The following is a 25948-nucleotide window of genomic DNA, read 5'->3' as shown; positions in this document are numbered from 1 at the left end:
CGGATGAAAACACTGCTTGTGGTATTTGAGTAAAAAAATGCAACACACTTGTATCAGCCTGAATTTTTGGCTGTTTAGATCATTATTACTTCTAGTGTATTTACATATTGAATTATTTATTATTTTACTATGACTTTCTTTTTATTTCACTGTATATATAGCAACTAGGGTATTCTATGGTTTTTTAAAGCTATATTTATGGGCAGATTATATTTTCTGTAAATTTTATTTCAGAATAGTGGGGAAGAAGTTACACAGTATCTATTTTAAAAGGTACATATTTGATTTGATAGGTTTGAAAATCACTAATGTATGCAGAAGAGCATAAATATTTAAGAGCAAGATCTATGAAGTTGGTCCTGGGTTTGAACCCCATCTCCACCACTTTCTTGCGGTGAGAACCTTGGGAATTTATTCCTATTCTGTTAGATTTGGTTTTATCATCTGTGAAATAGTTAACTTGTACAGTTGTTGTGATGATTATATAAATTTATACACCCGAAGGGGCTTATATCTGGGCCTGGTACATAAAAAGTGTCTGGTAAATGTTACATACAATTATTATAAACTTCAACTATTTAAACTCTCATTTCCTATATACTTTTCAGTCCTATCTGAAAGCATATGTTTCAATTTTTTGTTCTCTTGTGTTAATTATTAGACTTTCCCAAGTATTTTCATCTTTGAGTATGAAATATAACTTGTCAAACTCTATTAATATTCCATAGTTTGAAGTACACAATCGATCACTTGAAATGTTTTTGAAACACGTATGCAGGGGAGAGAGTTTATAATCATTCCAGGAAAATTATTTTAATAATAATAAATTGTTACAGACTGGAGTCTGTAGATTAACATGGATGATAAATGAATTTAAGATTTGTGCCCGAGTTTTCCTTTGGAATGGTGACAAGTGTGAAGATTAATTGGTAGAGGAAAGATGAGAGTGCAGGGAATGACAGTGAGATGACCTTGATTAATTCAAGAATTCATCTTAGCTCCCTCAAAGACAGCCTGTAGATGTCCCCAAACACATTATGTTAACATTTAAAGCTCAGCTTCGCTGAAAGCAGCTATCACATTTATAAACTACCGGCAGCTCCAGCAACAGAACACAGGACAGACAGAGGCAAACCAGAGAGGGCCCAGACAGAGGAGGGAGTGTCCAGAAAACAATCATGGCTGCCAAGGAAGAGCAGGAAGAGAGGAAGTCAGAATTTCTAAGGAAGAACATCAACTATGGATCAGAGGGCCAAGAAATAAATTTGTTTGGCTTAGCCTATGCTAAAATATTTTTTATTTAATTCGAAAGTTTGAGATTTAGCTTTTTTTAAAAAAAAATAATTCCAGACCAGAAAATTTAAATTATAGAATTTTGTTGGCGTATTAAAACATTAAAACATATGTAACTAATCATTATATTCCTTAACCTGGGAAAGAAGATGTTAAAATTATTTAAACATATTTATGAGCAAAGTAGTTCTTGAGCTTGGCGTATCCTTAAAAATCTTACTTCCACAAAAAGTGGTACAGTGAATATAGATATTTTTGATGACTCTTAGCATCTAAAAATCCTGAACTTTATAAAGTGTTTCAACCAGCTGTAAATAGGAAACATGGCACAGCCTAAGAAATGGGAATTCCATCATTATATTTATTAATCTGTGAAAGGCCACTGGGTATAAAATGATGTATTTTACTGACAGGAAAAGAAATAAGTAGCATTTGTTTACCTCATCAAGAAGGTGCAGAGTAGTAGGTTTTCCACAGTCTGATCCAACAAGACAGATGATATTTTGACTTCCAGCAAAACTCCTGCTGAAAGGAGCTAGAGCTTTTGCAGCCACAGGACCTAAGGGAAAGGAACAGTTACTCTCACTTGCTTAATAAGACTGGTGACTATGCACCAGCTATTATTTCTCTGGTGAGAGCGTTGCTGTGTATGAATGCTCCAGATGTAGAAGAATAAATGAGTAGAAGAATCACTAGCATGGTGGAGCTCAAAGAAGATGCTATAATAACTTTAGGACAACAGGTATAGGCTGGGACTGTTCTGGGATGTATGGTCACTTACCAAGAGGTCCACTGGTCGCCTTCCCGTGGTACACATTAGGAAATGAAGCCACATTTCTTCATTGTAATTTAGTGAAGTCACACATTCCATCGGGGATCAAGGTAGGATACAGCTCAGCTCTTGAGCAAGTGGTGTGTGCCTGTTTTTCTTAGACACTTTCTTTCCCACTACCTCTTTTATACATGTTTCTGTGCTTGCCTCGCAAGAGAGGCTAAATATGAAATTGTACGAATCATAGAGAAAAGAAATATGAGAACAAAGGTGAATTCTTACCCTTCAGCTTGTTTTCAGAGGTTGGTCTTCTTTGCCCTTCTCCCTGTCCATATGCAGATGTAATGGGAATAGAATGAACGAAAGGGCCTCAGGTGTACGAGAGTCAGTGACCTATTCATTAGCTAAACCTCACTGTTTCAAAGCCTGCTACTTCATCTACTTCAGTCTTGTTCTCCGAAGCCTGATTTCAGAACATGAGCTCCCTTTGTTGTTACATTCTGCTTTCTTTCCTAATATTGGCAACCTGGTGCACTGCATAAATGTTGATGTAATACTTTCCAACATTACATGTCTATTACATTTACCCTTATTTGTTTTACGTAACTACTATTTAAGCACAATTGTCCGGGTGCTGCTTAATTCTATACCTCTCTCTTTATAACCTGTTCTACCACGTGAAGCCTGGAACAGATCAGATCTCCTGGGACATCTGCAGAACATATTCTCTGCATTTAATGCCTGTAGAACTCACAGTGCTGAAGTTTAGGGATACCTGACAGGCCCTTCAGTGGACTGAGCCCAGCCAGAGAGCTGTATGTTTGGGGACCTTTCTGAGCCACCAAAAACCGTGAGCTCTGATTCCACACATTAGGCTTTTTAAGCCCTTCAGCCTGTGGGCATGACTGTGGGTGTTATTGTACCATATGCTGGCACATCTGTAGCTGCTAGCAGATGGTAAAGCATGTGGCAAACATTTGATTTTACTTGTCAGCACTTTATGAAAAACAAAAAAGATCTGACCTTAATAGGATTCATGTTTTTTTACATAATAAAATGGGTTTATTAGAATGAACTTTATAAAAATTCCTCAGTGTATAATTATTATTTTGTGCACTTAAAATAAAAATCGTGGTTTTTTTTTTAAATTTAAGTGACTGAAAAAATGGATTTTATCCAAAAACTACAACTGAGCAGAGAACTGAAAAAATGATGTTGTAGGAGCTCCCATTAAACCGAGCCCTCACCACATGCCAGGCATGTTACTATGTGATTTACAAGTCTTAAAACATTAATCCTCATAGCAACATAGTAAAATACATATTATTATGACCACATTCTAGATGAGGAAGCTGAGGTTCACAAAGTTTGAGTTTATTGCCCAAGACCACACAGCTAGTAGGTGGGAGAACCTGGGGTTAATTTGGATTTTATCCAAACCAAGGCTCATGCCATGTTCCCTCACTTAAACAGCAGGCAAAGGTAGCGTAGTTTAAGCAATGTCAAATAGCTTAAGCAGAGATTCGTGTCATTCCCAATAATATCAAAAACTAGCTGGCTTTTGCAGTTATTCAGAAGTATCACAACCATTATTAAAAATCAATCGCTTCTCTCTTCTCTCCTGGCCACACACACGGTCACAGAGAGAAGCAGCCTAATGTCACAGAAATTTGAGGCATCTACATTTGTGCCTTTCTGTTTGGAGATCAGATTTGAAACCGTTTTCTCTGTCATTGGTTTGCTAACATATGTAGGAAATCGCTTCCAGTTGGCAGCCACACTGGGCTCTCCCCAGTCCTGATTCAGCAGTGCAGGCATTTGGTGCAGAGGTCATGTTAAAAATCCATCATCCCAAACTTAACTTGAAGCTTTGATGACAGTATATATATCCTTACTTATATATTATTGCAATAGACAAATATACACATTGACTGGAACTTTATTTTGATAGATAATTATTATTATTTTTACTCTGCCCCTGTATTTTTTCCACTCAAGACGAATGATATGGATACTTTGTATTTAATATGTAATCTATATAGTAATTGGTCTCCCCCGTGGTAGACATTGCTTGTGCTCACTTATTCCTCCTCTCCCTTCCTGGACATGCAGGGGACCTCATTCCCCTGCCCATGCAGCTTGTGTGAGGCCTCTGACTAGTTCCCACCATTGAAATGAGAAAGTAGAAAAGAAGTATGTGCATCTGGGTTCCCTGTTTATATGTCATTTGTCCTGAAATCCTGTTCCCCTCAGGATAAGTACCAAACTCTAATCATGCTTGCAACATGTTTTCACCATCTGTCTGCCTTCACCCTTCCAGCCCTTCTCTCACTATTTCCTGCCTTGCTTTCTGTCTCAGCCAGCCTGAAGCTTCCTGAAAGCACCAGCTCTTTCTCACCACCGATCCTTCATTCAAGTGACAATCACTTCCTCCAGGCTGTCCACCCTGATCTCCAAACAATGGTTTAGGTGCCCTTTCTATGTACTTGTATAGCACTCTCCATACTCCTAATTATAGCACTTATTCCATTTTATTAAAATTTCTTCCTTAATTCTCTGTTCCCCTACTGAGTTATGTGTTCCTTGAGGGCAGAGAATGATGTGTCTTCATTGATTGGTTGATTTAGTATTGACCCTTCCCCTGAAAAAGCTCATCCCATTTTTACTCCTAATACTTTATTTTCCCCATTGTTTAGAAAAATACTACAGGACATCTTTCAGGCCTCCTGTTTGTTTTCCTTCCATACCTCAACCAACAGCAAGTCTTGCTGGTTGTGCCTCCCAAATCATGTCCCATCCACTTTGCTCCCTCTCCACTGCACCATCTCAGTCTAATTTCTTCTTTAGATTATACAAATACCATTCAAATTGGACTCCCTACTTCCTCTCTGTGAGCTGGCCACGGCTTTGTAGGTGAGATGAAGTCAGAGATGAAGTCCTGTGACTTCATCTCACCTATGGTCAACACTTTCCAAGTCCTCTGGCCTTTCTGCTGTTCCTTGGAAAAACAAACTCATCTGGTCCAGATGTGTTTGCATGTGTCTGATGTGCTGCCTACCTGTCCCCGTGTGATGCTACAGACTGTTTGAGGGCAGGTATAAAAGGACGAATGCAGTGATGTGCCATCTTTGCTACCTGTTCTATTTCTTTTACCATATCAGTAAACTGTGGTTTGTAATTAGCTTTGTAGCTATAGATCTTTGTCAGCTGAAAAGCAGTGAACTAAGTCATTATATATTAACTTATGGAATAAGGGGTGTGATCGTAGCTGGAAAACATGCATGTTCTCCTGGAGTGGAAGCTTGCTCATTTGGCAGAGAGCTCGTGAGGAGGTAAGTGTGCAGAGACGACTACCTGAAATTGATACTTCCTACTGCCCAATTCCCTCTGCACGGCTCTCCGCCATTCTTTCAGTAACGTCGCTGGCACAAAAGAGCAGCCCTTTTCAAAGTCTAGTAATAACTGTAACGTAACTAGGATGCGGCTTCTCAAAATAGTGTAAAAAGTATCTGGACAGGAATGTGACAAAGGACTAAAAATCGGTACAGATAAATTTTTTACCATGAAACAGGTAAAATTGAAGATAGAAAGTCTTTATAAAGTTATTTTAATAGTGACTACCCTGAACTAAATGCTCAAAATAGAGCTAAGAAAATAGAAGGTGATAAAAATATTAAATTGGCAGAACTTAGGAAAACATGAAAGAAACAAAGGCATATCAGAAATCAAAAACAAAAGAATTAGCAAAAAGAAAACTGAAAATTAGATACTGTTGGAAATGGATTGGAAGATATAAAACAGAGGCCTGAGGAAACTGAAAAAAGTGAATATAAAAGAATATAGAGTTAAAAAAAAAGGAATAAAGAGAATATGCTAGAAAGACAAAGGAGATATCACACATACATTATTGATATTCCATAAGAAAAGAATAATAAAAATGGAACAAAAATTTATTAAAATATATGAGAGGCTACAGTGCCCTGCAGTATTGTGGATTAGAATCTCTATTTCTCCCACTTAACTGAAAATGCTGGGTAAAATATGATAAATATTTTTTAAATGTGTAACTGAGCTTGCAAGACAATAAATCCATATAGGCTAAAAGCAAAGTAAAAGCAGGAATACTGGGAGGTGAGACTGTGCCCTGAGAATATTTGCTATACCCTAAGTTACCCCGAGCTTTAGGTTGTTTGATTTTTAGTATTTTATTTTGACATAGTTTAAAACTAGAGAAAAGATAAAAAAAATAACACAAAGAATTCCTATTTATTCTTTTCCTAGAGACCCCATTTAAATTTTGCTAATCATTCGAGTGTTCTTTTAATAGCAAAAAAAATACAAACCTGGATTATGCATTATGCTAGTTATATGTGTCTCTGTTTCTTTCAATCTGGAACAGCAGCTCAGTCCTTAACTGTTGTGACATTGTTGGTTTTTCAGACTCTAGGGTAATCATTTTGTAGAATTTCCCTCAATTTCAGTTAGTGTAGTGTTTCTTTACCATCAATCTCAGGTTATATGTTTTTGTTTGAATATCATTGAATCCTGTTGGATGACACATGGTATATATTAGTCCCATTATTGGTTGTGTTAAATTTGATCACTTTATTAAGATGATACCTGTCAGGTTTCTCTACTGTAGTTACTCCCACATATCCCTCTCTTTTCAGTAATTATTTTGCTGGAAGATATTTAAAGACTATGCAAACCCCTGTTTCTTAACTAACTTCACCACCTAATTTTATTATCCATTAAAGTTTTTCTTTCTTAAATTAATTACTAGCATGGTTGTCAGATGGGTTGTTTCCTAATACTATCATCCTTTCAATATTTATTAGGAAGTGTCCATAGTAAGTCAGAAGTTTCTTTTCTTTATACCTATTTAATAATTATGTTAGTGTGGACTTCTGACCTCCTATTTTATTAGATGGGAAATAATACATTACTATCACCATTTATTTTGATGCTTTAATTTTCCCAGATTCAGTCAATGGAAATTCCTTCAAGCTGCCTTCTGAGTTCTTTTGCTATGTCCTCATTATTTGTTTACTTCTTTATTATCTGGTACAAGATATTAAAGGATCATCTTGTTTTTCCTGTGCATGAGCCCTGGATTCACCCATTTTCCCAAGGGTCTTGGTTCTATTTGGTGGATGATGGCAGTCAGAAACTAAGATATGAGTGGGAGTTGTGCATGGTGCTACTGGGGTGTCACTCTCCCAAGCTCTCTCAGTGGACAGATTAGGAAATTTATGTATGTATGTATATATGTGCACACACACACATATTCACAAAACATACATTTATACTTGTTCCTTTAACTAGATATCTGTTAAAAGCCATGAGTTCACCCTGTTATCTCCAATTCCAAGCTTTCCCCTTTGCACCGTTGCACGTCCTCCGCTGATGAGAAAACTAGCTCCCACTGGTTCAGTCTCCCTGCCTGTAGCCAAAGTCTTCATTCTGCTGGCTCTTAGTTCCCACCATTAGGAGCCTAACTCTCTAGGACACCTCATTCAGGACTGCTGAATGGCTTTCGGATGAAGGAAATAAGTCAATATATTTTTAAATTAAAACGAGAAAGGGAGGAAAGAGGAAGAGAATTGAATCCTGATTTTCGAAGTTCCATAGATCTTGATGGATAGGGATAAAATCTAGGACCTCCTCAATGTGAAGCATCTAATAAGTGACCTCTGCTAAAGCTGGGAACTCAAAGACCCATACTTGAATAAAATGGAAAATAAGTTATAATCCTGCCACACAGAAGAGGACATAATATTGACATAGGTTGGGAGGGGAAAATATCTCTCCTGATTATTTGTCCCACATGCTAATCCTCATGCAGTTTTGCTACCTGGATTCATGTGATCTGTTTCTTCCAGAAATATGTCAAGCATAACCACTTTGAATTTGGTGAGAAATCTATAAGTGTATAATTGAATATTTTGTACCATACCATATAGACAAGGAGACAGAAAACATAAAAGAGAGGTTTAGAGAAAAAAGGAAATGTGAGAAGGGATTGTCTAACATATATCTAACTGGAATTCCAGAGGAAGATACCACAAAGACTGGGGAAGAAGCAATCAATGAGGGGCTAAATGCTGAGAATTTTCCAGAATTTAGGGAAGATGCCACCATTTGAGTAAAGAAATACAAGAATAAAATAAATAATTAAGCAGGATAAATAAAAAGAAATTCTAATTTAGATAAGTCAGAGTGAACTGTAGAATGCTAAAGGCAAAAATAAGACATGGGAAGGGATGGGTGTATACCTACTTGATGAGTGCGATGCGCACTGTCTGGGGAATGGACACACTTGAAGCTCTGACTGGGGGGGATGGGGGGGTGGGGGGAGGGGATGGGTGCATACCTATGTGATGAGTGCGATGAGCACTGTCTGGGGAATGGACATGCTTGATGCTCAGACTCGGGGGGATGGGGGGCATGGGCAATATATATAACCTGAATTTTTGTACCCCCATAATGAGCTTAAATTTTTTAAAAAAGATTAAAAAAATAAAATAAAGAGAAAAAATGATTACTACAAAAAAAATCACAATTTGATGTATGATTGAATTCTTAAAAGCAGTGGCCAAAAGACAAGTAAATATCTTCAAAATGCTGAAGAAAGGAACTGTCAACCTTACATGGTATGTCTTTCAAGAATATTGGTAAAATAAAGTCACCTCCACAACAATAACTGAGAACATTTATCACCAATAAACCTCTACTAGAGGATATTCTAAAGAATATAATTAAAGCAGAAGAAAATCCATCTTATAGGTAAGCTCTAAAAGATGAGAAGAATTGGTGAACCAGGTACAAGTAATTGTGTGATAAAGATTTAAATAAACATGTGTTGTGAAAAAAATCTAAAAGTTTTTTGGACCACACAGATGAAGACATAGAAATGTAGGACTCTAAGAAGTTAAAAGAGTAGTGAGATAGTCTAACATATATAATGTATACTGGTAGAATTAATACAACAAGATAGAACTAAGGTGCAATAGCATATAAGTTAGCAGAGGCTATCAGAATTGAAGTGTTCCAAGATTCATATATTTTTGAGGAGGAGAGTAAGGATCTTGAGTAACATTAGACTTGGTCTAGATTTAATTATGTATGACAGAATTAAGAGAATTAGCATTAAAAGAATGAGCATAATTTACAAACTAATAGAGGGGATAAATGGGTTCAAAATAAGAAAACAAGATAATCAATCTAAAAAGGCAATCTATGAAAAAAAAGAAAGGAATAGTAAAACAATGAGAAAGTGCAAATATGGAAATATGGTAGAAATAAGTCAAAACTTACTAGTAATCAAAATAAACAAACATGGAGTATGCTCTCCAGTTAAAATACAATAATTGTAAGACTAGATTTTAAAGTCCAATTCTTGTGACATTTACAGGAGATTTGGCTAAAACTAAAGGACACTACATTTTTAAAGAAAAAGAAATGGAAAAATATGATTGTATATTAACTAAAAGAGAGTGAATGCAGCTGAACTAATACCAAGCAAAACAGACCTTAATGTAAAAATGTTTAAAGGTGATTTTACAAAAAGATAAGATTACTTTATTCTTTTATGGAGTCACTCTATAATGAAAAAAATCTTTGATTTACTTTGAAGAAAGAACAATTCTAAACTGAATTTGACTGGAGTACTAGAGAAATTGAAAAATCCGTCATCAAAAGGGAGAATGTGTCATACTTCTTTCAGTAGCTGGTAAAAGATACAGTGTCACGCTTGAATGTTCTGACTTGGGGGGGTGGGGGGAGGGGATGGGTGTATACCTACATGATGAGTGCAATGCGCACTGTCTGGGGAATGGACACGCTTGAAGCTCTGTCTCGGGGGGATGGGTGGGACATGGACAATATATATAACCTGAACTTTTGTATCCCCATAATAAGCTGAAATAAATAAATAAGATAAAAAATAAAATATAAAAAAAGAAAAATCAGCTAAGTACATAGATTTTGAATAGCAAGGAAGAAATTAGATCTAATGACAAAACAGAACATTGCCTTGAGCAATTAGGAAATATATCCTACTGCTAACCCTGTGAATAAAACATTTCATTACTAGCCCATAAAGATATTACTATTAGTTACAGATGAGAAAGGGTTAAAATTTAGAAATTCTTAGAGATCTAAATCCAAAGCCCTAGACAAAAGCTTATTCCTTAGTTTTTACCCTTCTGTTTTCCTATTTTGTTCCTAAACTTCAAATCATTATACATAATGTTGTCTGTATTTGCATTGAAAAGCCACTGATAGAGTTTCTGTTTTCCTCAATCTGTGTGTACTTGGATTTCTATTTTTCATGGGCTGATCAAACAGAGTAAAGCTTGTCTGTGAGCAAAGCAGATTAAAAATTCTCATCAAATTTGTAATCACAGAGGCATTAACAAGAGTGTGCATCGCCTTGTTTTGGGGGAAGGGTAAATGTTCATACCTAAAGTATGTCTTGAGGATGTTCGCAGAATATTTAGTTTCCACTGATATGCTACAAGTTGCTATACACTTTTTTCTTTCTTTTTTTTTTTTATTTTTCCTGTCATGTCCTCTTCTCATTAGGGTTTGTGAGAATGGTCATATGACCAAAATATAAATATTAATTTTTGGTAAATATTTTGGTAAAAAATATTTTGGTAAAAAAAATTCTTTATCTTCTGATACACATTGCATTGCTATGGTTCATGAAAATGGAGAGAGAGTGTGTGTGTTTCTTCTCTTATTCAGAGAAACAACGGATGGTCACATAAAAATGTGGTGAATTTCATCTTTCATATCAAATATCAAAAAAAAAAACTAGGCAATTTCTGTTCTACTCTCAAGAGATATTTTGCCTGTCAAAATGCAGCTTAACTGCTGCGGTTCACTGATGGAAAATAATTCTTAGAAAAGGTGAAAAGAAAGAAATAAGATACAGTTAAGGGTTATAAATTCTAACTTCTTTTTTCTGTAGAGCTTCAAGATCTCCTATCTGTCATTTTCCTGAACAAATTCTTGTTTTTCAGAGTTGGTATAATCCACCCTCATTTCCTGATTTCATTCTCCAATTTACCATAGAAAGGATTCCTGGACCTTGCGTCTTTGTCTCAGATGCCACGGACAGGCTTTTGTTCAGACAACTGAAAGTACGATAGTGGAATGTAAGCTGCCCTCTCCACTGAGACGTCATTGTCACATGAACAGGAGCCTCAAAGCTGGTTCAGAATAGGAATGACTCCCAATGATTGACTGACTAGGTAACTAAATCCCCAAGATTAATTTGCAAAGTTGTAGCACATGTTTGCTAATTACTCAGCACTTCACAGATGCTCACTGCTTCAGAAAAGTCTGTGTGACTGGAAAGTTCTGTGTAAATTTATTTTGTTCTTGTGTTTGAATCTGTATCAGAGAACTTGAGGTTAAAGGCATCCCAAAATGGCTTCTTTAGGAAAGTGAAAGATGCCTCCTTCTTGTCAGACCCAACTGAAATAGGCCATGGGGCAAAAACGACACAGTGCACGTAACATTGCTCTGAGAATGTAATTCTCTGCAAGCCTGACTGCTAAACTGCCTGGTGTAACCTGAAATCAGTTTTATCTAATAGCTACTGAAACAACCTGCCGAGACTCTAAGACTAGTTTTACTCACTGCTGCCACTCACCAACCAGAGCTCTTCAACTCCCAAAACTTTACTGGTGCCAATGGACTTTCTTGCAAAATGATAGATAACATTTCTCTTTTTTATAAAGCCTCCAACCTCCCCTTCGTTCTTCAGACATACCAATGACCACTTAGTCTGTGTGTATATGCCTCGAATTGCTTCCCCAACAAAACATTTTAAATTTAGAGATTTGTCTCTAATTATATCTGGCTTTGGCAGTAATAATATCAATGATGATATGCAGAGAACAGTTTCTAAACTTGAATGTACATATGTATCACTTGGGGGATCTCGTTAAGTGCTGATTGTGATCCAGTATGTTTCTGGTGTGGTCTAAGAGTCTGTATTTTTAACAACCCCACGCGATTTTGCTTGTCTTAGGACCACGCTTTGATTAGCAAGGGCAAAGAGCTTTGCGTATTTGCATGGAGGAATCCTCCAATAGCTTTGTGGAATAGGTATTAACCCGTTTTACAGATGAGGAAATAGAGGCTGAGAATTTATCTCATAACATCATGCAGACTAAGTCCTCTGATTCAGCATTTTTTGACCATGCTTTTGTTTTATAAATCACCTTCTTACATATTTCTTGAATTTCTATTTTCATATATTTGGTTTTCATATATTAGCAACTTTTGGTCTTTTCTTAGGAATGTTGCATCTTCTTTATAAGTTCTTTTCAAAATGGATATATTAAAATAGACCATAACATGTGTTAGCACTGAGTTTTAAAATTCGCAAGGGCTTATATTATAATTTGTCTGGTCCCTCAGATATGAAAGTCCCACTGTATTCTGCGTATCTGACCACAGTACAGCATCATTTTCACTGACCTGCAGAACACGGTATGTGTTCTGCCAACAGAATGCCACAGAGCTGCTCTATTTCTAGGATCTTCTACTAAAGGCAAGTTTGGGATCTCTCATCAATTTTGCAGAAAAAATTCTACCAGAAGTTTTTAACCTATGCTGCCAGTTAGAAACACATGTGAACTTTAAAAACTGCCATGGCTGGGTGCCACCCCCAGAGTCTGACGAATTGTTTTGGGGCTGAGCTAGGCATCACATGGTTTAAAAGTCCACCAGGTGATTCTAATATGAAACAGGGGCTGAGAGCTATTGTTTTAAAATTACTGATACTTAAGCATCTACCTACCCAGAACAATTAAATCATAATTTCTGGGTAGGACCCAAAGATGGGTATTTTTAAGAAGTTCTTAGGTGATTTCAGTGTGTAGTTTGTTTGAAAAACACTGTCCCAACTCATTTTCCTAGTGAATTCAGTATCTTTGAGGCATATGACTTGTATTAGTACCGTGGTGAAAAAAAGAAGAAGCTATTTTCTTTCTCCCAAGAAGATTAATTAGAATTATCAGAAGAAGATAGGGAGTTAGCTTTGGTTAAAAAGATAAGTTATGAAAACTGAAGCAACAGAGAAGGGCATCAGGAAGATTAGATCAGTCTGTGTGTGTTTTAAATCAGTGGTTTCTAAACAAGAATGTGGCAATTATTTGTCAAATAACTCTCAGATGATCCCATTTGTACTAATCTTAATGCATGTTTGTGTTGTGTAACGTTACCATTAGGAGTAAGAATAATAATTCTAGGACAGTAAATTAAAGAAATTTGGAGATCTTGTTGTACTAGATAAATTCTTTCTATTAAAAGTTAATATCTGCTGAATGCTATCTTCAACATTTTCCTCTGTGTTGATTTTTTATTTTGTACGCAAGGTCGTGCTATTTTAGCATCATAGATCTTGGTTTCTTATCGGCTTCAATGCCATGGCCTTTAATATAAAAACAGCAATTATAACAAATTCATGAAATATTGTTCCTGGGTAAAATGTATTATGACTAAAATTCATTGCTTAAATTTTTCTAGATTGTGTTACAGAAAAACTAGGTGGCTATAATCTATAGTGCAATGAAATATCTTCACATTTCCATATGGAAAGCAGCCGCAAATTTCCAGGCCTTCCTACCACTTCTGTCTAGGGAGGCAGTGAGCTTTAAGTTTCTCTCTTCACATTTTATTTAGGGAGAAACCTAGCTGCTGCCCAAGTGAAGGCAAAATCAAAATATTGGGGATGAGTTTTTAGGTAGTCAGTTGCTTAGCTTATAAATAGTTTTAAATCATTATTTTTCATGACATCAAATCTAACAGCAGGTAGATTTTAATGCGACATACTGTCACGACAGTTAGCGGGTTGATTATTGATAAACAGGGAATACAGATCTCTACTTCATTCAATCTCTTGCCCTTCACCAAGACTCCCTGTTTGGGAGCAATCTTAATTTTTGTGTGCTCTTATAGAAATGAGGCAGGGAGAAGGCAAAGGAATTCTTCCAAATGGTTCAGTATTATTACTTTTATGACTGTTTTTTTTTTTTTTTTTTTTTGCCTAAATGTAGATCTCACAGTGACATTGCCTCATAACCAATGGGCATTGAAAAAAAGCTTAAAGAATTACTAAGGAAATGTTCTGGGCCTTAGTAGTAGACCATGAGATACTAGGGTTCCTGAGAAGTTTGTGCCATATTGACAGGTATTTTTCCTCAATTCTTGCCAAATTCTCTCACTTCCTACTCTCTGGTTAAACCGTACTGAATTTGTTTTAGTTCTTGCAATGAAGTTATATCTTTTCTAACCTCTGAACTTTTGCACACATTGCTCCCTTCGCTTAGGTCAGCAATTCTCAAACTGTTTGTTCTTAGGATCCCTTGACACTAGTAAAGATTATGCAGAACCCCAAAGAGCCTCTGTTGACATAGGTTATATATCTGCCACATTAGAAATTAAAGATGAAATATTTTAAATTAATTAATTTTCTAATATAACTGCACGGGCCCATTAAGTCATTACTAATAACACTTTCATGAAAAGTAAACTATATGTTTCAAAATAAAAAAATTAATGAAAAGAGCAGAATTGTTTTCTTTTTTTAAGTCTCCTTAATGTCTGCCTTAATAGAAGACAGGTGGATTCTATCTGCTTCTGCATGCAGTCTTTTGCAATATATTGGTTTAGCCGAAGCATGTGAACAATATCCACCCTCAGTCCAATATGTAGTTGGAAAAGGGAGATGTATTTCAGTAGCCTTTTCAGATAATTATGAATATTCTTCTTTGCTACTGCACCAAAATTCAACAAGTAGTTTCTTAAAGCTTAGTTGCCTTGTGGTTTGTAAGGCCACTTTATAATCACATCTGACCAGAGAAAAAGGCAAGACTGTTGCCCGATCCCCCCCAAATTACCAAACATCTCATTTCCTGGTTATTATGAGTGGCTACTGCTTCTTTCCCAATTATATAATATTAATAGCTTTAGCCCTGCTTCATTCTTCCCACCTTCTAAGTAAAAATTGTTAAGATACTCAATCATAGATTTACCCCCACTTCCCAGACAGAATAAAGAAAGCCCTGCTTCTATGGGCCTTACCGCAAATCACCTAATACAAGCCAAAACCCTGTTTTGAATCCATTCTAAAACTCTCCACTGAGGTGCCCCATGGTTCTCCACAGTGTGTGTTCTCTCCTGTCACATCAGTCAATAATGCCAACTGTCTTTGACTACAGGTATGTCTCCGGGGATCTCAGGCTGGAGAGAACCAACAATATTGTTTTGATGGCCTCCTGTAAGTGGGGATTTGTGGAGTATTTTTGGCAGGTGAATAAACCAACTTATTCACCCGTTTCCAAGAGATTGCTATAAAGATGGAGTAACAATTGGATTGGCATTATTCTGACAACACAACTGCCTTAAGACTCTGATACCTTGTAATCAATACTAAAAATATTATTGAATTATAACATTTGCATTGGGGCTTGGTGAATCTGTATCCTGGAGCCCGTCTTCCTGCATTCAAATCTTAACTCCATTACTTATTGTGAGATGAGGTGTAGATATTTATGCTCTTTGTGTCTCAACTTCCTCATCTGTAAAATGGGAATAATAATAGTTCCGACCTCATAAGGTTGGTATGAGGATTAAAAGAGTTAATATTTGTGTTCACTTTGAATATTGTCTGGCACATTATGTATGTGTATTTATTAAGTAAATAGTTTCATTAGAACAGAACCAGGACGTTGCATGTCCATTTAAACCTTAGCCTAACTACATAGGTTTTATTAGAGGAAAAGAAGGCAAGTATAAGCTGATGAAACTTTAGAATTGTCTCATCTGGCTGTCACAATAAAACAGTGATGTGATTGATAGAAAGATACTTACATACACAATTAAAGACAGTGAAAGGTTTTTTAATGACAAATAAGGAAAGTTAAATGTCTGATTACATAAAGTAGGAGATAATAAGTCATGTTCTGAGAGGCTCCTAAAAGCATGTCTTATAAACCCATGTGAAGATCTGAATTTTTGCATTATAATTAGCTAAGCTCATCTATGTTAATAGTATCCTGAACTATACCTGGATTGATATGGGGGGATATGTAAATGTAACATGAATATGGTATTTATTTACAATTGAAATTTTGTTATCATCTAAATGTACTAGTTTTTCATTAGCATAATTTTAGACAATTACAGCAAATACTAAGAAAATGCAGTAAAAATTACAGGAATCCACAGAAAGTACTTCACATAAATTTTTGTGATAAAGCCCATCTTTACAGCTATGTCAATAGAATGTTTTAACACCTGAGAGAAATATTTGTGCATATAAAGGATGCTGTTTATTAAAATAAATATATGCATAAAATTTTCTCAGATATCACATTATCCTAAGCATTTAGAAACCTAAAATAACACTTGTAAAACTTATTTCTAAACTTAACCCCAAACTGTTAATAATATGAGTTTGATTTACTACTTATCCTCATAGGGGAGACATCTATTGTCTCAAGCAAGAGGAGGTCATTTCTTGAATATTGGCAATTATGATATGATCATGGGTTTGAGAGATTGGCGAAAGATTTGAGGAGCAGGACCTAGGATCTGTTCTGGGTTCGTACCTTACAAAATATTTTTTTCTAAAATGTCATATCAATAAGCTTGTCTTGTTCCTAAAGGTGGGGCTCTGCTTGCTTTGTCTTTAGAGAACTGAGAGCCTATACTTATAGGCGAGATTTAATTTTTCAATCCAATAAATTTAGCTATAATACAATTTTCAACTTCAACCTTTTTTCTAATGTTGTCTCCAAATTTTAATTACCCAAATGGAAAGGATAGGATTTTTCATCCTCCATGTAGATTTTATTTTATTTTTTAAAGTTATTCTTTAATTAATAAAGAAAAATAACACACATTTACTAGGTACAACGTGATATTTTGAAATATGTATATATTGTGGAACGGCTAAATCAAACTAATTAATATTTACATTGCCTCACATATTCATCATTTTTTTGTGGTGAGAACACTTAAAATCTACTGGTTTAACAATTTTCAAGAATACAACACATTATTTTTAAATATAGTCACCATGTTGTGGAATAGAGCTCTTAAACTTATTCCTCATATCTAACTGAAATTTTGCTCTCTGTGACCAATATCTCCCCAACCACCCCCCAGCCCCTGGTAACCACCATTCTACTCTCTGCTTCTAGGAGTTTAACTTTCTTAGATTCACACATAAGTGAGATTATGTGGCATTTGTCTTTCTGTGCTTGTGCTTGGCTTATGTCACTTAACATAATGTCTTTCAGGTTCACCCATGTTTTCACAAAGGACAGGATTTCTTTTTTAAGGCTGAATAGTATTTCATTATGTTTATATACCAAGTTTTATTTATCCATTCATCCATTGACGGACATGTAATTTGATTCCATATCTTGGCTATTGTGAATAATGCTGCAATGAATATGGGAGTGCAGATATCTCTTTGGCATACAAATTTCATTTCCTTTGGATATATAACTGGTAGTGGGATTGCTGGATCATATGGTAGTCCTATTTTTAATTTTTTGAGGAATCTCCATATTGTTTTCCATAATAGCTGTACTGATTTACATTTCCACCGATAGTGTGCAAGTGTTCCCCTTTCTCTACATCCTCTCCAAGACTTATCTTTATTTTTGTTAATAGCCATTCTGACAGGTGTGAGATGATATTTCACTGTAGTTTTAATATGCATTTCTCCAATGAGTAGCAATGTTGAACATTTTTTTCATATACCCATTGGCCATTTGTATGTCTTATTCTCAGAAATGTCTATTTAGGTCCTTTACTCAATTTTAATAGGGTTATTTTCTTTCTTGCTATTGATTTGTTTGAGTTCTTTATATATTTTGGTTATTAAGTCTTTATTAGAGGTGTAGCTTGCAAATATTTTCTCCCATTCCATAGTTTGTCTCTTCACTCTGTTGACTGTTTCCTTGGCTGTACAGAAGCTTTTTAGTTTGATGTAATTTCATTTGTCTATTTTCACTTTTATTGCCTGTGCTTTTGGGGTCATCTCCAAAAAAATCACTGCCAAGACTAATGTTGTGGAGATTTTTTCCCAGTGTTCTCCTTTAGTAGTTTTATAGTTTAAGGTCTTATATTAAGTCTTTAATCTATTTTTTAGTTTTTTTTAATATGATGTGATATAGGTCTATTTTCATTCTTCTGCGTGTGGATATCCAGTTTTCCCAACACCATTTGTTGAAGAGACTGTCCTTTCTTTACTGTGTATTCTTAGCACATTTGTTGAAAATCAATTAACTGTAAGTGTATGGCTCTCTATTCTCTTCCGTTGGTCTCCCTACATAGACTTTAATTTCTTCATTATGTGATTGAACTTAAATATATCTCTTTATTGCCTGATAGAATTCTTCATTCTTTACATTTTTATTTTATTATTTTTATTGTGTAAAGTTCTATCAACATTTTATTGACAGCTTCCTAAATTCTTTTGCTGCCCCCCCTCATTTATCTATTTCTAGCCAAAGTATAATACAAAGGAAACAAATTATACAACTCTTAAGTGTCTGACCATTGGCAATTGTGGATTATTGGACCTCTCTTAGCAAAGCTTTATGACACTCCTGCTGAACCCCTACACCTGGAATATTTTGAGTCACATACTTTCCTCTCTTGTAACATTTTATCAAAGTCTGAAAGAAGTAGCTAACATATTTCAGCATACTGACTTTTCTTATCCAGCAGAATGAAACCCCTGTCTTTAGTTGTTTGATCTGGCTGTCAAAATATAACAAATGGTAGCTTAATCAAATGATGTTTCTATTTAGACTAGCAATAATTGAAATTTTCTCAACTCTTAATGTAAAAAAAACCTCAATGTTTCTCATTTAACCTGCATTCAGTTATTTTCACATTTTAGCATTTGGCACTTGTAATACCCCACTTTCAAGGATCAATTTATTTGACTCACAGTGACAATAAATGATGTCTCTGGTTAACATACGTTTATAGGAGGGGGCTGGGGTTATTGGAGAAACATTGTTATAACTCACAGAATCAAAGGAAGAGTGCAACATTTAGCTTTGGGAAGGTACAGGATCAGCTGGAATTTGTGGATCTTCTTTCTAGTCTTCTGACATGTTGGTGACTTAGTTCCAAAATTTTTTGATTAATTACCTAAGCTCAACACTACTTGTAAGACACCCTTTGGAACTCTAAGAAGCTTCTTTAAAACTCAGTGGTTCTACCTAGTCTGAAAACCCTCTTCATTTTACAGATGAGAAAACTGACCTAGAGAGGTTAAATAACTTGATTACAGTAAATATAATTAACCTTCTTTGACACTTAATGCCTCCCTTGAATGGCCCTAAGAGTAAATTAACTTTGAAAGCATTCCTAAGATTAAATGTGATTAAACTGACATTTTGCTAGGATATTTGTAAGTTGCTTTGTAGTATCATTGAATATGGCATGATGATCTGTATGTTTATATCATTTTTATACTTTTCTTAGCTCTTCTCTTGTATCTACAATAATACTAAAATTATGTATGTGTCAGTGGTCACCTAGAGTCAACCAGTAACACTGAGGATGCATTTGAGAAAGACTGCTTGCATGTGACAATATAGAAACATATGATTTTCCCAAAGGTATCCAATACTTTTTATCTAATGGCTTGCTACAATTAGATTGCTCTGAAAAGATCTGCTCTTTGGAATTTAATTCATTTGTCTAATAAATATTTATAACTCATGTGCTGTGTGTAAGACACATAATTTGAGATGCATTCATGAACAAAACATAGAAACAAAGATAAAATATTTGTGGCTTCATGGACATTTCATTATAGTGTGATAAAGCAGACAGTAAATGATAAATATAAAATGTGAGTAAATTATATAGTATATTAGCTGATACTAAGCACTAAAGGAAATAGAATAGGATAATGTGGTCAAGAATTAGAGAAGTTAGGGAAGTCCTCATTGAGAAGATGAAATTTGGACAAAGACCTAAACAAGGTGAGGGACTCTTTCGTGTGGGTATCTAGAAGAAGAATATCAGACTTTACTTCGGGTTTTCTTTGGATTTTTAAAATCAACTTTATTGAGGTATAATTTCCATACAATAAGATGCACTCATTGTAATCATAGATGTTGATGAGTTTTGACAAATATATATTCCATGTTATTGCCATCACAAACAAAATATAGAACACTTCCATCACCTCCAAAGCTTTCTTTATGCCCCATCTCAATTTCTATGCTTCACTTCTAGCCCAGGTACCTGCCTCTATACCTGGAATTTAGGTTTGTCTTCATAGAATTTCGTAAAAATAAAATTATACAATATATATTCCTTTGTGTCTATCTTCTTTTGCTCAGCCTGATTTTTTTTTGATTCATCTTTGTTGTATATTTCAGCAATTCATCCCTTTTCATTGCTGTGTAATTTTCCATTGTATAAATATACCTTAGTTTGCATTTCTTTTTTTAAGAAAATATGTATAAATTTATAGGATAAAAGCACAATTTTGTTATATGCATACATTGTGTAGTGGTGAAGTCAGAGCTTTTAGGGTATCCATCAACCTAATAATGTACATTGTACCCATTAAGTAATTTCTTATTATCCACACAGATTGTATTTCTATTCACTTATTGATGGACATTTGGGTTGTTTTCAGTTTTTCACTATTGCATGTAAAGGTGCTGTGGACATTTAGGACAAGACTTTAGATGGATATATATATTCATTTTTCCTGTAGATGTCTAGGAGGAGATATCTTGTTGAATGGTATATAAGTTTATGTTCACTTTATAAGAAACTGTCAAACCATTTCCAAAATCTTGGCACCATTTTATATTCCCACCACCAGTGTGTGAGAGCTCCAGTAGCTCCATATCTTGCTGACATTAGGCAATAGCGATCTTTTAAAATTTTAGCCATTCTAATAGGTATGTAGTGGTATCTCATTGTGGTTTTAATTTGCATTTTCTTGATCACTGATGATGTTGACCTTTTGTGAATCTTCTTTTGTGAAGTGTCTGTCCAAATATTTTATCTATTTTAAAAATTCAGTTGTCGGTGTTAATATTATTAAGTTGTAGGATGTCTTTATGTAATCTGTATATAAATCCTTTGACATATTTATATATATACATTTGTATATACATACATATGTATATATGTATGTGTGTGTATGTGTATGTGTGTGTGTGTAGAGAGAGAGCAAGAGATTGTTTTTCTCCCAGTCTGTGTCTTGACATGTAATATGGTATAGATGATTGAGGTTCCCAAATTTCATGAGGGCATGAAATAATTTGGATAAAGCAGGAAATGCTAAATGCAGATGTGTGAAAGAACTGAATTTGTTAGGTCAATAATAATTTTGGCTAACACTTGATTATATTTTTTCATGTGAATTTTTCTTGGCTTTTCATGTATGTAAGTTTTCTTTTCTTATCTAGATATAAGTTTCTCTTTCCTTAGCTAGACTATAAGTCTTCTTCTCTTCACCAGACAATAAGTATTGTGTTTTTCTTCTGTGTTGCCCAGAGAAGTTCTGACTCATGAGATATTTAAAAATGTATTTCTTCATTTAAGAGACTTGAATTCCAAAGTCTAAGTTTTATAACTGTTTGGTGATTTTGTAATAATTTTGATAGCTTTCCTCATGTGTATTACTCAGGGTTCTCCAGAGAAATAGAATCAAGTGGATATATTTATTTATTATAAGGGATTGGCTCACATTATCATGAAGGCTGATGACAAGATCTGGAGTTAGCAACTCGGAGACCCAAAAGAGCCAATGGTATGGTTTTACTTTGAGTCAGAAAGCCTGGGAACCAAGGGATTCAATGGTGTAAGTTCTATTCCAAAGCCCAACTTGGCTCAAGACCCAAGAAGAGAGTCTGTGTTTCAAGTCCCAAAGCAGGAAAAGACTGATGTCCTAGCTCAAAGATAGTCAGGCAGGAGAAATTCTCTCTTACTCATGGAGGGATTATCCTCTTTGTTCTGATTGAATAAAGGCCACTCACATTAGGGAGGACAATCTGCTTTATGCAGTCTATCAATTCAAATGTTAATTTCATCCAAAAACACTCTCCCAGGTGCACCCAGAATAATGTTTGACCAACTATCTGGGCACCCCATAGCCGAATGAAGTTGACAGATAAAATTAACCATCACAGCATGGAAGAAAGGAAACTACCTACCATAGTGATTAAAAAAAAAATCCTTCTCAATTTACAGTAGGGCATGGCAGACCTAAGGAGGCAACTTTCAATCAATGAGAAGGGAAGATGTAACCATACAACCATATTATACATGGTACCTATTTATAGATATATTTTAAATTATAAGATGTTTGATGTGAATAAGTACCAATTTGTATTATAAACAATTGTTCACTGATGCTGTTCCTGCTTTTTGTAAAGAGTGTTTTAGAACTATATTGTCTAATATTCTTTCTAGATAGTTTGAAATATTCAGAGACAGTTCATAACCACCTGAATGGGGGAAGGCATATTCCTCATGCAGTCACTGGGTTCCTAACATTCCCTAAGTTTTATAGAACTTAAAAGAACAGATATTTAAAGAAACATATTTCTAGTTTCCGTGAGGTACCATGCTGAGGTCCAAAACCTTATTCTCACTGGCATGCTGAGGACTGAAATCTTTATTCTCATCTACAAAAGCTTTAGCTGGGGATATATAAAAATCATATCTCCTACTTTAACAACTAGGGACTTGGCATGAACTTGAGGTTGTACCAGAAGCACTTCTTGCTTTGGCTTTCCAGGGACTCAGAATGATGGTCTAGGGTCAGCTCAGTGATGGCAAGGCTGTCTATGTAAGACATCTCTCTCTAAACCCACCATACTTGCCAGAAACATTGACTTTTGTTAACAAAATGGGAGTCAGGATTGCCTAATGGGGTGGAAGCATATGGAAGTTTCAAGAGCTTATACATTTGTAAGTAGCATTTGTAAACAACCTCGCCTACACTCTTGTTGAGAGAATAGCATGCCTTCCAGAATAGCTCCAGATTGCCAAAGAAGGTATGGTTGAGTATAAATGAGGACTAGAAGTCCAGGTGGGATATGGTTTCACACTATAAATATTTCAGTTTCTTGGCACTGGCTTCAGTGCTGTGAGGAGAAGTCCACTTGGTCCATCATGTCACAGCTTTCTTTTAACTTTCTTTTAACAGAACCTCCATTGTACTGGGCAGATAAAAAGCAAGAAGGATTCATTTGGATTTAGGCTTTGGGGTGGGAACTGGGTTAAATTGTGTTCCCAGCTCATGTTCTACATATCACATTCTCAAGTCAAAGGAAAACACTCATCCTTTTGAGGTTGACGTACAACTTGGTTTTACTTCAATTGTGAGACTGGATTTTTTAACAAGGAGCATGTCCTTAGGGGCCAGTTGTGGCTAAGCTTTCATTTATTTCCAGGTGTAGGAGGAATCTCAGCAGTGTAAGAACATTCAATGAGACCACTGGCACTTTTATCAGAATGTAAGTCCTATTTGATTTTTTTGCAGGATGGGTATTTGTTCCTTAGGGTTTTTCTCCTTGGAGATTATATAGTTGAATGGTTTTCTTCTCTTAATAAAATACTTTCAACCAGAGAATTTTTACTCCTTAAGCCAGGTGGATTCCAGAGATATTTATCTAACTCTCACTGGTATCAGATGCCCACATTAATCCAATTTACTTAGAGCTCTAGCAATTTTCTAAAAGAACGAAATTTCATCTGAGGAGATTTTCACATGATACATAATCTTTCCACTTAGCATATAGTTTTTAGATAATTCTAAATTTAAATATAAAATTTTATATCTTCAATTCTTACTCATATTTATTACCACTTTATTATATTTATAAATTGTCTTCATGCACAAGTATATTGGAAATTTGGAATGGTCTCTTTTTTTGAAGAGTTGCACATCACTAAGAGTTCTATATCATTAATGTACAATTTAATTCATTTTCATGGCCCCATTTAATGTAATATTCAAAACAGTGCTGTGTTCAGTTTTCCTTTGATTATAACTTCTAATGTAACATTTTGAATGTGTCATTCAAATGTTCATACTTTCTTATTGTATCAAAGATAGGCATAGAAAATATAGTAGGCATTTTTCCATTTAAAGTATGCATATAGGACTGACTACTGGTGGTACTTCAGGACTTTTCACAGCGTGTTTTCTTTCTGGGAATTATGAAGTTAGTTTTGGGATCTGGACAAGTTACTAAGAATTCTGAGAATCTGTATTCTAAAAGTAGTTGTATCAGTTCAGAGGTCGGGTGGTTTGGCCAGTGAAAGGGCATTGCTGGGGCAAGTGATCATTCATCATGCTGTCAGAGAACCATGTCTTTCTCTTCTAAGATGCAGTGTGGAGAATGGCTTCTTCCCATCCACTGAGTCCCATTCTGCCTCCTTAATAAACATGTGCTGTGGGGGCCTGTATTGTGGCAAGGACTTTCTAAACATTGGTCAGATTCTTTGTTGCTCATCTCTCTTGACTGCTGGAAAGAAGGACTATGTTTGCTTGGAAGTTCATTTCGATTTTTTATTCCCCTAACAGATGAAGTTGCCTTATCAACAGTCTGTCTTATCTTCAGCCATTCTTGAGTTGTATCTGTGGTAATCATAAAATTTATCATTCAAAGTGGGACACTTTTCAGAGTGAAAGGGTTGCTATTAATAAGCACACCAGGAGACAGGTATAAAGTAAGATTGTCCCAGGCAAACTAGTATGAACGTTCATTCAAGCTATAATGGTATGGAAGTTGTTTCATTCAGGACATACCTAGTGAGACTGATTGACAAGGGGAAGAGGTGTGCTATGTCATAAGGTAAACTAGGTGATGGATTAGTGCCATACGTGTGCAAAGACCTTATAAATCACATATCACTGGGACCAACACAGAAGGGATCTAGTTCATCATTGCTGATCACTCATACAAGCTTGGTTTAAGTAAACCAGGATCTGTTCAGTTTTGTAAGTCATAGATCTTTTTTGAAATCTGATAAAAGTTAAGAAAATGCTTTCTAGAAGATGTACATACACATCAAATTTTGCATGCAATTCCAGGGGAGTCTCAGTTTCCATGAAGCCGCCTATGAAAACATGGACCCTAAATTTATAAGTCCTACCATCTATGCAATAGACTTATATTATTTCTTTTGAGAATGTTACCATAAATTTGGGAGGATATAACTTGAATCTATTGAATTAGACATGATCAAAACCACTATGTATCAGGTAATATACAAAATATGTGTGAGTCTAATTTATGAGTAGTTACCCTAAGTTCACTTTTGTGAATGTGCATCAGTGTCTGATTATTCAATCAATTGAGGGACCATCAGGGAATTTATCCAATGAGAAGTCAGCAATACCCTGATTTCAAGAAGACTGCTCCACCAGAGGCATTTGTTTATGGCAGCCAGCACAACATGGCAGTCATCTGTACTTATAGTTGATGTGAGATTTTATAAGGAATATAGACCAGTTGGGAAAAAAAATTACGAAGTACTTACTGTGGACTGGGCATGGGTCAAGTGACTTTATGGGCATATCTCAGTTGTCCTGAATATAACTCTAGAAAGAGTATTTTAAATTACATTTCCATTATTCAAATGAGGAAACTGAAACTCAGAGAGGTGAAGTAACTCCCCCTCACAGCATAATGTAATTCCAGGTCGTCCAGTAGTAAAACCTGGGTTCTTAGCCTTTACACAATTGGGGCCATGATTCATGAGTGCCATGATTACTTTTATTAATGTTATAGGATTGCAATTCTGTGTACGAGCAGAAGAAAAACATGATAACATAAGGCAAAGAAA

The 25948-nt window shown here is 35.4% G+C and overlaps 1 long non-coding RNA gene across 2 annotated transcripts in view; it reads left to right on the top strand.

Annotated features, from left to right (window-relative positions):
• The window catches only part of LOC123644677, a 146939-nt gene that overhangs the window by 27657 nt on the left and 93334 nt on the right, over window positions 1–25948 (top strand). For both annotated transcript variants that reach the window (XR_006737212.1, XR_006737213.1), the window contains exon 3: window positions 294–394. This is a non-coding gene — a long non-coding RNA (uncharacterized LOC123644677). The remainder of the gene's footprint in view (window positions 1–293; window positions 395–25948) is intronic.

Source organism: Lemur catta, chromosome 9 (assembly GCF_020740605.2).
Source record: "Lemur catta isolate mLemCat1 chromosome 9, mLemCat1.pri, whole genome shotgun sequence".
Classification (NCBI taxonomy): Eukaryota; Metazoa; Chordata; class Mammalia; order Primates; family Lemuridae; genus Lemur; species Lemur catta.
Note: the sequence above shows the minus strand (reverse complement) of the source record. Positions and strands in the feature narration are given on the sequence as shown.